The sequence below is a fragment of the Bufo gargarizans genome, chromosome 2 (assembly GCF_014858855.1).
Source record: "Bufo gargarizans isolate SCDJY-AF-19 chromosome 2, ASM1485885v1, whole genome shotgun sequence".
NCBI classification, from domain to species: domain Eukaryota; kingdom Metazoa; phylum Chordata; class Amphibia; order Anura; family Bufonidae; genus Bufo; species Bufo gargarizans.
The window spans coordinates 371,090,382-371,102,797 of NC_058081.1; the positions used below are offsets into that span (position 1 = coordinate 371,090,382).

The 12,416-nt window shown below is 44.0% G+C and overlaps 1 protein-coding gene across 1 annotated transcript in view; it reads right to left on the minus strand.

The window, feature by feature from the left end:
- Positions 1-855: 855 nt before the first annotated feature.
- The window catches only part of RBM27 (RNA binding motif protein 27), a 96,163-nt gene continuing 84,602 nt past the window's right edge, over positions 856-12,416 (minus strand). The window contains exon 23 of the mRNA XM_044280744.1: positions 856-904. The gene's annotated coding sequence lies outside the window, so the exon portion shown is untranslated. The remainder of the gene's footprint in view (positions 905-12,416) is intronic.

Sequence of the window (12,416 nt, forward strand, 5' to 3'; positions counted from 1 at the left end):
CATTTGTCCGCAAACTTTGTAGGTTGTGTTTCCGTGTGTCTAGGTTTCCCAGCAACCATCTGCAAAAAAAAACTGATGCGGATGACATACAGATGGCTTCCGTTGGTCATCCGCATTTTTTTGCGTATCCATTGACTTCAATAGGTCTGCAAAACGTTTATTGCGGACAAGAATAGGACATGCAATACTTTTTTTGCGGACGGGAAACACGGACAGCAGACGCGGAAAAGAAATGGTTGACTACACCGCAATTTTAACAGCTCCATCTGATCTGCAAAACAACTGTCGTGGGCATGTAGCCTTATAATAATGAAAAATCTTGTGCATTATTTTAGACAGTTTTAGCAATCCTTGGTATAGGATTCATACATTATTCTCCTCTGGGGGAGAGAACTGTCAGGTAAATATTGTAGATATTTATTTTTTATGTTTAAATTTTTTTCCTTGAGGCTGCCATATTTGAACAATACATTTCCTTTCTGTGTTACCTATATAAACAGTGTGCACTTTATGGCAGATGCAATAAGTCAATTGACAGAAAAAAATGCCATAAACTATTAAGTTCTTCTAAATGTGAAGGAGTAAAGCCCTCTGCTCCTGTGACCAAAGTTGGGAAATACCCACTAAAACACCAACACCACAAAATCACCACTAATTGTGAAACACAAAAACAGGGCTGTCCTTATCTTCGTATAAGGTAGATAACCTCCATGTCCAGCAAATGGTCCTACAGAACACAAGTATTATCATAGATGAAAAGAATGGCACACTCACCCTGGGATCACTGAATGGTCACTGTATTGCTGAGCATGGGTTCCTTGCCTCCAATGGTAAGTTCAGGATGAAGCCTAGGTGCATTCTCCAGAAGTTGCAGAAAGCAGTGGTTAGAAGTCCCTGGAATGCCCTGAAACACGGATGAAGAGACCAATTAAGCCTTTACTAACACAGAGCACCCTTCCCCCACAACAATTGCGACCCCATCCAGAATGGGTACAGCGTTAGGGAATGACCAGGGCTAGTAAGTCTGAATTGGGTCAGGTGCCCTTGTCAAAGTGGTTGTTCTGTGCTAGAAAGATAGGCCTTAATTAGGTACCTTCACCTGTATTTCAGGTCATACCAGGGACTTCTATCCACTACCTACTGCAACTACCGGAATTAAAGGTCCTCCGAACTTGTCCTGAACTTACCACTGGAAGCAGGGAACCCATGCTCAGCGATACAGTGAACATCCAGTGATCTCAGGGTAAGATTGTTCCATTCTTTTCATCTATGACAATACCAATGTTCTATGGGACTAATTGCTGGACCTTGAAGTTATCTACTTTATACAAGGACACCCCTGCTTTTGTGTTTCATGATTAGTGGTGATTTCGCGGTGTTGGTGTTTTAGTGTGTCGTTTTCACCATTTTTTTAGTGACATCAGTAAAAGTTACATTTTAAGAATTCCTGTCTCCAGCATGTACCAATTTTATGAGAATATAGTCTGGAGAGTATTTTGAGCACTATATCATACCAAGGGTGCCTTGTATTTGTGTCTTATAGCCTTAAACATCAAGCATTATGTATGTACTGTACCATGTACAAATCTCCATACCCACTGCAAAGTCTAAAGCCACTCATAGGGATCGGTGCCATAAAATGAAATAAAGATCCAGTGGGTAATGTCATCATGTATTCTTCATCAATACTTTGTATAAGCAACAAAGTGCATTTTTTGAGGCTGCAGAGAAGGTCACCATGTTTTCCACAAAATATTATGTTGCAAATGAAACAAATATGTTACACTTGATTGATGTTCTGTATGTCAAATCTCACAAAATGTACATTTACCAGGTCAGAAGAAATATTGGCAGAAAATATATTTATCTGTAAATTAACATAACTAAACAGTTTTAGATGCGGGTTCAATATAGACAATACAGATGATACACTTCTGTGAAATCCCATGGGAAGTAAATTACGAGGAGAACATAGACGGGATTGGAGAAGGCTGACATTTGATGGACACAAATAAAAAGCTTTAGCAAACAGTGACATCTCAGCTTGAGAACTGCATGGCTGCAATAACTGGAGCGGATATGCAGAAAATTGGAATGTCTGGTAAATGAGCGTGGGGGAAGGGATTCATCACAATATGAACACTGAAGCAGTAGACGTTACAATCTTCAATTTTATCAACTACTATCAATGCACAATTACAGGTTGACTCGCTTCCATAGAGAGTGACCTTAAAAGGGGGTTTTAGCGGTCTTTGGGGGGGGACGGGACGGGACAAAATATTAATATATATAAAAATTTATATTAAAAAAAACCTGCTTACCTAAATACTGCGCCAACGGTTTACATGCAAAATATGATTACTATAATTGTCACATCATGTGGCTGTAAGCAGAGAGAACAGGAACAGATAGGGAGCAGCATGACTTGTGCAGAATAAGGCCTTGTTCACATGTCAGTGAGCCAAAACCATGTGCAGGTCAAAACCACAGAACAGGTCCAGATCTTTCCGTTATATCTTATCTCTGTGTAGGTTTTGGCTCACAATTCACAAATCACCTAAGTGTGGGCAAGACTTAAAAGTGGGTTATCAAGGCTTTTAAACCTTAGGAGGGGCATCAACATTAGATTGCTAGGGGCATCCTTCCAGATCAGCTGTATGAAGTGGCTAAGGTGCTCATGCAAGAAGTACAGCCTCTAGTTTACATTGGGTTTTATATTGGTTTGTGCTGCACATGCCAAACTTTTTGTAGCAGAGATGCTTGGGATTGCAGCTTCAGCACTTGACTCCCACTAGTCTAAAAGTGTCAATATCTATAGATATAACTAATCAAACATGGGTGTATTTTTTTATGATTTATTTTACTAATTTGTGGCTAAAATCATTTTATGAATGTCTTTATAAAAAAATGTTCAGCCGTTTCTGAGACACAGTGGTTCAAAATCAGTCTGTAAGCAGTCATGTTTTCTTTGAATCCCATCATCAGACAGCTCATGTGTAGCTATAAATGCCTAACCTCAAACACTTATTTAAGCTATATTCCTATTGGTTTGATAAGAATTTGAGCTATAATGAGTGTTTATTAGCTCAGGAGGTCAGAGCTAGACATGAGCTGTCAGATGACAGCTCATGATGACGGGATTCAAAGAAAACAACCTGACAGCTTGCAAACTGATACATTTTTAGAGAGACTGATTGAGTTTAAAAAACAAACAAAAATCTCACCATTATAAATGTCTATTATCCTAGATGTTGAATGTCTATAATTGCACAAATGGGAAATTTTTGATTCCCTTTAAAAGGAAAAATGGTATGTTCTATGAAAACATTATATTTAATGACCACTAGAACAGACATAGCAGAGTTGTCACATTTTCTTTATAGGGTGTGCAAGTTTATGACTGCACTGTTATCATGCTGAAGCTCTAAGATAAGGGAGAGAAGTAACATTATACAACAATGGTAAGTACAGTATTCTAGAACTATAATTTATCACGATTCTCTGACAATCGACTCCAATTCAGCTGTCATAAGGCAGGAAGTGTGTACCTGAACTATGACAGCTCTCAGGTAAGATTATAAAGAAGGGGTTCTCCTAGATTTATCACTTTATGACCTATCCCTAAGATAGATCAACATCAGGTAGATGGGAGGAAGATTGTCTCAGGAGGAAGAAAACTGGCAAAAGTAATAAAATGGAATAGACTGCCACAGCAGTCTAAACTTGGCAATGAGGGCTCTTATCACAGGAAATCTCAGAAATGATTTCATCTACCTACTGCCAAACATTAGTAATGTGTAAAGGGTAAACCAGACAAGGTAAAAGTTGCATAAGCCTTGTCATCAGCAACAGACATTTGTGAATCACCACAATTACCTGCTGCTTGAGAGGAGCACCTGGCCAACTCCAGAGATGCAGAACAGAAATATATTTAGTCACAGTAATGTGGATAACATTGTCCACTCTTCCTTCTGACAGAGCCCCAGTGGGGGTCCCCTGTTTGAGCTGTTGTGAAGACAGCTTTGTAAAACCAAGTGTGTGGGATAACACCATGTTGTGGTCCTTGGGCAGGCAGTAACAACAGCTAGAGCAGGGTTGGCCAACCTGTGGCTCTACAGCGGTTTTAAAACTACAACTACCACCATGCCCTGCTGTAGGCTGATAGTTGTAGGCAGTCTGGGCATGCTGGGAGTTGTAGTTTTGCAACAGCTGGAGAGCCGCAGGTTGGCCATCCCTGAGCTAGAGCATCATCTCCAATAAGGTTAAGGGACAGTCAGAATTGATCAATTCCTGAGTCGTGGACTGGAAGTTTATGAATGAAGGGACCCTTCCTGCTTCCCCAACCTAAAACAAAGAAAACCTAAACTAGAACTAAAAATTATAGCTTCTAGTGACACCAAGCTAAAACTGATTAGCAATGTTTATAATCAAAGCCCTCATACTTAGTATCAGCCTCCCAGTGGCAAGGCCTACAGGTGCATCTAAATAAATTAGAATATCATTGAAAAGTTACTTTGAGTAATTTAATTCAAAAGGTGATACTCATATGGATGCATTGCACACAGAGTAATCATTTCAAGTGTTTAATAACACTTTAACCCAAAAGTCAGTATCTCAGAAAATCCGATTATATAAAACAAATTAGAAAAATGTTGCATGAATTACTGCATGAATTCGGAAGGGCATGGAGGCCATCTGCCTGTGGCACTGCTGAGGTGTTATGGAAGCCCAGGTTGCTTTAATAGGGGCCTTCAGCTCCTCTACATTGTTGCATGTCCATAATGCTTGTCAGCCATGGGAAGCATGATGTGCTATAAAGTTTCCTAGTAGACAGCTGCACTGATTTTGGACCTGAAAAAACACAGTGGACCAAAACTAGCAGCGGACATGGCACACTAAACCACTACTAACTGTGGAAACTTTACACTGGACCTGAAGCAACTTAGATTGTTTACCTATCCACTCTTCCTCCAAACTGAGGGACGTTGATTTCCAAATTAAATACACAATTTACTTTCATCTGAAGACAGAAAATGCGGACAAGATTAGGACATGTTCTATTTTTTTGCAGAGCCGCGGCACGGACGTTCGGGGCAGAAGCCTGGAAGTTCGGGGCCACGCTCCGGAAATGCGGATGCAGAGAGCACATAGTGTGCTCTCCGCATCCCTTTCTGCCCTATTGAGAATGAATGGGTGCACGCCTGTTCCTGATATTACGGAACGGATGCAGACCCATTTGCGGACAGCTGAATGGAGCCTACGTTTGTATCTGGTGGCCCTTGAAGTACTGACTCCAGCGGCAGTCCACTGCTTGTAAATCTCCAAATTCTTTAATGGCCTTTTCTTGACAATCCTTTCAAGGCTGTGATTATCCCTATTGCTTGCGCACCTTTTTCTACCACGCTTTTTTTCCTTAAATTTGTGATATTTTGTTTTATATTTACAAATTTGAATATTCGTTATATTCTACATTCTTTTTATTTTACTCGAAAATCAGCAAGATAATGAACACGTAATATGCGAATATTACACGATCAATACAGGCGTGGGTCAAAAATGAATAAATAAGACTATAGAATATAGTGCTACAGTCATGTGAAAAAATTAGGACACCCTTTAAAAGCATGTGGTTTTTTGTAACATTTTTAATAAAAGGTTATTTCATCTCCGTTTCAACAATACAGAGAGATTAAAGTAATCCAACTAAACAAAGAAAACTGAAGAAAAGTCTTTTCAAGATCTTCTGTAAATGTCATTCTACAAAAATGCCTATTCTAACTGAGGAAAAAGATAGGATACCCTTGCCCCTAATAGCGAGTGTTACCTCCTTTGGCTGAAATAACTGCAGTGAGACGGTTCTTGTAGCCATCTACCAGTCTTCGACATCGGTCTGAGGAAATTTTACCCCACTCCTCAATGCAGAACTTTTTCAGCTGTGAGATGTTTGAGGGGTTTCTTGCACGTACAGCCCTTTTCAAGTCACCCCACAGCATCTCAATGGGATTCAAATCTGGACTTTGACTTGGCCATTCCAGGACTCTCCATTTCTTCTTTTTCAGCCAATCTTTGGTTGATTTACTAGTATGTTTTGGGTCATTGTCATGTTGCATGGTCCAGTTCCGCTTCAGCTTTAATTTTCTAACTGATGGTCTCACATGTTCTTCAAGCACCTTCTGATACACAGTAGAATTCATCGTGGATTCTATGATGGTGAGCTGACCAGGTCCTGCTGCAGCAAAGCAGCCCCAAACCATGACACTTCCACCTCCATGCTTCACAGTTGGTATGAGGTTCTTTTCTTGGAATGCTGTGTTTGGTTTACGCCAAACATGTCCTCTGCTGTTGTGTCCAAATAATTCAATTTTGGACTCATCTGTCCAAAGAACATTATTCCAGAAGTCCTGGTCTTTGTCAACTTTATCTCTGGCAAATGTCAGTCTGGCCTCGATGTTTCTCTTGGAAAGCAAAGGTTTCCTCCTTGCACACCTCCCATGCAAGTTAAACTTGTACAGTCTCTTTCTGATTGTAGAGGCATGTACTTCTACATCAACAGTAGCCAGAGCCTGCTTTAGTTCTCGAGATGACACTTTAGGGTTTTGGGAGACCTCTTTTAGCATCTTGCGGTCTGCTCTTGGGGTGAACTTGCTGGGGCGACCAGTCCTGGGCATGCTGGCAGTTGTTTTGAAAGCCCTCCACTTGTAGACTATCTTCCGGACAGTGGAATGGCTGATTTCAAAATCTTTTGAGATCTTTTTAAATCCCTTCCCAGACTCATAGGCTGCTACAATCTTTTTTCTGAAGTCCTCTGACAGCTCTTTTGCTCTCACCATGGTGCTCACTCTCACTTCAACAGTCAGGAGCACACCAAACTAAATGTCTGAGGTTTAAATAGGGCAAGCCTCATTCAACATGCAGAGTAACGATCTACTAATTATGTGCACCTGGTGTGATATACCTGTGTGAGATCTGAGCCAATTTAAGAGGGAATACATGTGAGGGTGTCCTATCTTTTTCCTCAGTTAGAATAGGCATTTTTGTAGAATGACATTTACAGAAGATCTTGAAAAGACTTTTCTTCAGTTTTCTTTGTTTAGTTGGATTACTTTAATCTCTCTGTATTGTTGAAACGGAGATGAAATAACCTTTTATTAAAAATGTTACAAAAAACCACATGCTTTCAAAGGGTGTCCTAATTTTTTCACATGACTGTATATATTCGTTTTTAGAATATTCGTAATTTTTCCCATCTGAACACATGATTCCTTCCTGCTTCTTGCTCGTGGGCCAATCAGTCATTGGCCCACAAGCAACTTAAGCAGGGAGGAATCATGACTTCAGATGGAAAAAAATTATGAATATTCTAAGATACAAATATATAGCACTATATTGAATATAGTGCTATATATTTGTTTTTTTAGAATAATCTTAATTTTTTTCCATCTGAAGTGAACAGTGTTCACTTCAGATGGAAAAACATACAAAATAAATAGTCGCGAGTTCTCGAAGTGCCAATATTCATGGGAAAAATGTGATTTTCGAATATTTGCATTCAACACTAGTTAAAAGTACAATTATTCTGCCGTTTATGAAGTTAGACATGTCAGATACAGTATCAAGCGACCACATAATTACTCCTTCATGAAAGTAGCTAAACAGTAAGTCTGATGCATGCATAAGCATGACAGATACAGCATCCTTTGGAAGGAGTAATGTATTTGCCTGCAACTAGCTATACGATCATTATCTTATTAGATGCTGAATGCAGCATCAGGACAATTACCTCCCCCCCATTACTGGGGAAAACGATATTTTTGTGGACTCATCTGCAAAATATCTTTCTTGTAGAGTTGATTGGGGAGCACAGGACCGTGGGTATAGCTGCTGCTTCTAGGAGGTGACACTACGCTAGAAAAAGTGTTAGCTCCTTCTGCCAGCTATACACCATCCACCCTGGAGAGAGTTGATCAGTTTGTGCAATAGCAGAAGAATCCAAAAATGATATAACAGAACAACCAGGAGGTCCGAACCTAGAACTGAGGACCCAACCAGCCAACCAACCGCCGCCTCAAAGGCAAAACTGGAGAACAAACAATGAGTGGGAGCAGTGTTTTCAATGAACTCTGCGAGAGAGATATTTTACAGGGGAGTCCACAAAAATCTAATTTTCTTGCTCATATCACTGGGGGACACAGGACCGTGGGACGTTTCAAAGCAGTCCATGGGGAGGGAAAGAGCCTAGAAAACCGCAGCCCACAAAACCTTGTGACCCAGAGCAGCATCAGCTGACACAAAGGTATACACCTGGTAGAATTTGGTAAACATGTGCAACAAAGACCAGGTAGCTGCCTTGCAAAACTGCAAAGCAGAAGCCTGGTGAAAACGGGCCCAAGAAAAGCCCATCTCCATGGTCGAGTGAGCCGTGATACAGAGAGGCAGTGCCCTGCCCTGGGAACGATATGCCTCTGCTATGGCCAAACAAATCCACCTAGCAATCGTAACCTTGAAGGCTGCCAGACCCTTGCGAGGACCCTTAGGAATGACAAACGGAGTAAGTACGTTGAAATGACTCCGAAACGGACAAGGAAATCCACAGGGCACAAACTACGTCCAGCCGGTGGAGGGCCCATTCCCTAGGATGCAAAGGTGAGGGAGAGAAAAAGGGGAGGATAAGGTTTTCTTCGTTGATATGGAGGGCACTGGGGGAAGCTCAGCCTTAAGAAAAAGCTCCCTGCAGGAGAGAGCCGCCAATTCCGAAACGCGTCTGATGGATGATTGCCACAAGGAAGACCACTTTCCAGGAAAGAAGGCAGAGAGAAACAGCATCAAGTGGCTCAAAGGGTGCTGACTGAAGAGAGCCAAGCACAAGATTCAAATCCCAAGAAGGTAAAATGGGGCGATAAGGAGGTAGGGTACCCCTTTGAGAAAGGTCTTTAACAGAGCCTTTTGCGCCAGAGGCCACTGGAAAAAGATTGACAGTGCTAACACCTGCCCTTTTAGGGAACTAAGGCAGAGTCCTAATCCAGACCCATTTGTAAGGACAGGATTGTGGGAAGGGAAAATCGAAGTGGAGGGAGGTGACGGTCTGCAAAGAAACAAAAGGAAAGACTTCCAGGTCCTATGATATATCTTAGATGACGCCAGCTTCCTGGCCCTCATCATGGTGCAGATGACTGTCAGAGAATCCCTGGCGCTTCAGAATGGCAGTCTCAATAGCCACACCGTCAAACGCTAGTGGAAGACAGGTCCCTGAGAAAGAAGGTTGTCCCTGAGTGGAAGAGGTCATGGAGTGTCTTCTAGTAGAAGAATGACATCTGTGTACCAGGCACAACAAGGCCAATCCGGGGCAATGAGAAACGTCTGAATGCCCTCACTCTTGATTCTGCGCAGGATCTGGGGCAGAAGAGGAAGAGAAGACGTACAGGAGGGAGGAGGGAGAAGCCGTCCCATGGGGCTACCAGTGTGTCCACTGCGCATGCCCAGGGGTCTCTTGTCCGAAAGATAAAAGGTGGAAGCTTGTGGTTCATTCTGGACACCATCAGGTCCACATCCAGATGTTCCCAACAGAGACAGATTGAGTTGAAAACCTCTGGATGCAGGGAACAATCGCCTGTGTCCATGGTCTCCCGGCTGAGGAAGTCTATTGTCCAATTCTCCACTCCCGGAATGTGGACTGCCGATACAGCTGGAAGATGTTCCTTCACTCACTGTAGAATCTTGGATAACTCCGCCATCACCACCGGACTGCAGGTTTTCCCCTGATGATTGAGGCACGCCAGTGCTGTGGCACTGTCATCCTGGATCCAGACCAGCAGGCTGCTCAGGAGAGTCCAGTGAAGCAGGGACAAATAGATGGCACAAAGGTCCAGGATGTTGATGGGCAGTCTGGGTTCCAACGGAGACTATTTGCCCTGGACTATCTGAGGTGGTAAGACTCCACCCCTTCCGTGGAGGCTGGCATCAGTGGTGATGACTGTCAATGAGACTGGGAGAAAGGATTTGCTGGAGACCATGGCCAGTGTGGAGAGCCACCACATGACAGCCGACCGTACTCGTGAAGGAAGGATGATGGCACGGTTCAAGGAACCCAGCTTCTTGTCCCAGGAATTGTAGACAAAAAGAAAGAGAAGGCGCTCATAGGGTGAATATGTAAAGGATTATTTTCCTTTTTCAGACGAGAGCTAATGTGCTCCCTGTTAGAGTTGAACCAATTGGGTGCAACTACAATGAGAGCTAAGTACTTGTGAGGGTTGGTTGGTGCCGCCGGCTCTGTCCAAACACCCTTCGGTCGGTGCCGAACCGCCGAATGGGTGAGTGTAGGAATTGTAGGTTTGGTGGACCAAGAAAGTCCAAGAAAAAACGGACAGAGTAACGGGCGCAAATCCACAACCAAAGATAGAGAACAAGTTGGTTTATTCAGGACAACGCGTTTCGGGGTGCATGACCCCTTTATTAAGTCTGGTGGATCGCAGTGGAGCCGCTCGTATAACAGCACGTGGGGTGTCTGGAGCAGTTGAATCAAATGCTCCAGACACCCCACGTGCTGTGATACGAGCGTCTCCACGTCTTGTCCCAGGAAGACAGGATCGCTCGCTGGAGAAAGCAGGTGTGAAATTGAGCAAATGGAAGAGACCATCGTCCCCAACACCCACATGCAAAAATTGATCGATGGATGCCACCGCCGTAGATGACGACAAACTGATCGCTGAAGGGATAGGTGCTTGTCCAGAGGGAGAAGGACTTTTGCAGAGGAAGGTAATCCGCATGCTAGGATGCAGGGATGACTTCTGGAAGTTCACCAGCCAGCCAAAATGTGTCAGGGCATCCTGTATGATGTGCAGACTGTCCTCGTTCTGAGAAGGTCAGAGCCTTGACGAGGATATTGTCCAGATAGGGAATCAGAGTGATGCCCCTGAAATGAAGAAGGGCAAGGAGGGGAACGAGTACTTTTTTGAAGACAAGTGGTGCTGTCTCCAGGCCAAAGGGCAGGGCAACAAACTGGTAGTGGTGAGACGCTACTGCAAAGCGAAGAAAACACTGGTGTGCGGGAGCAATAGGAACACGCAGGCAAGCGTCCCGAATGTCCACCATGTAAAGGAACTCACCCCGTTACAGAGAGGCAACCACAGAGCGGAGGGACTCCATCCTGAAACGTTGGACCCTGATTAATCGGTTCAGCAACTTTAGGTCCAACCTCGGCAACCTCCTTCTTGGGTATGACAAACAGGTTTGAATAGTAACCTGTGAAATGCTCTGAAAGGGGAACCAGGGAGATCACCCTCTGAGAAAAGGCGGTGGCCCGAAGTCGATTCCTTGGAGGCTGGGAAAGGAAAAAACGATCTAGTTAGCCTCCACTCTGCTGGATCTTGTAACCTGAGGTTACGATCTTGAGTACCCAGGAGTCGACCCCCCATCCAAAAGAGCGGGGATACCCCTTAATGCAGAAGATTGGCTATTGGCTGGGGCACAGTCAGACTAGGTCCTTGGGTGCCAGGCCAGCTGGGGTTTGAAGGAAGTTTTTTTTTCCCTTATGCTCTTGTGTGGAGGCCCTGGGTGGTGTTACTGCGGATGGGCATGTGCCAGAAAATAGTCAAAAGGACTGGAAATGGGAGATAGAGGTCTTAGAACGAAATGGACACCTGGGGTTGTTCTGTGGGAAGTGAGTACTTTTGCCACCCACGGCCTCGGAAATCATCTCGTCCAACCTGGAACCGAACTGACGAGGACCCAAAAAGGGCAGGCCCATAAGAGAGCACTTGAACATAGAGTCTACAGCCCAGACTTAGAGCAAAACCTCACGCTGTAAGGCGACCGTGAGTGTGGATGAGCAGGCAACAATAGCGCCCGCGTCCAAAGCAGCCTCACAAAGGTACTTTTCCGACTGAGAGATTTGCAGGGCCAAGGACTGCTGGTCAGCCGGGGGAAGATCAGCTGCAATGTCCTGATGCAGATAAAGGGCCCATTCAGACGCAGAGCAGAGCCACCTGCCGCAAAGGCGGACTTAGCAAATGACTCCAGGCGACAATCCACAGGGTCCTGAAAGGAAGCACCATCGGCCACGGGGATGGCGGTATGCATGGCGAGATGCGACCGGAGGGTCCACTTTCGGTGGGGTTGACCATTTTGAAACCAAGTCCGCCGGGAAGGGATACAGAAGATTGAGGCACTTGGAAGCGACGATCTGGATGGACCACGACCCAAAAAATCATCATGCAAGGGAAAAGCATTAGGGGTTTGCCTGGAGCAGAGGAAAGACACCCGCTGGCGGCTGGAAGAGGGGGAGTCATCCTGGCCCTGTAAGGTGTCACAGATAGCCGTGACCAAGTGGTCTATAATGGAAGCAATCTTAGAAGATTATTACGGGTCTAGATCCAAAATTATAAAGTACCTCCTCCTCGGACAATCCAGTCAAAGGGTCA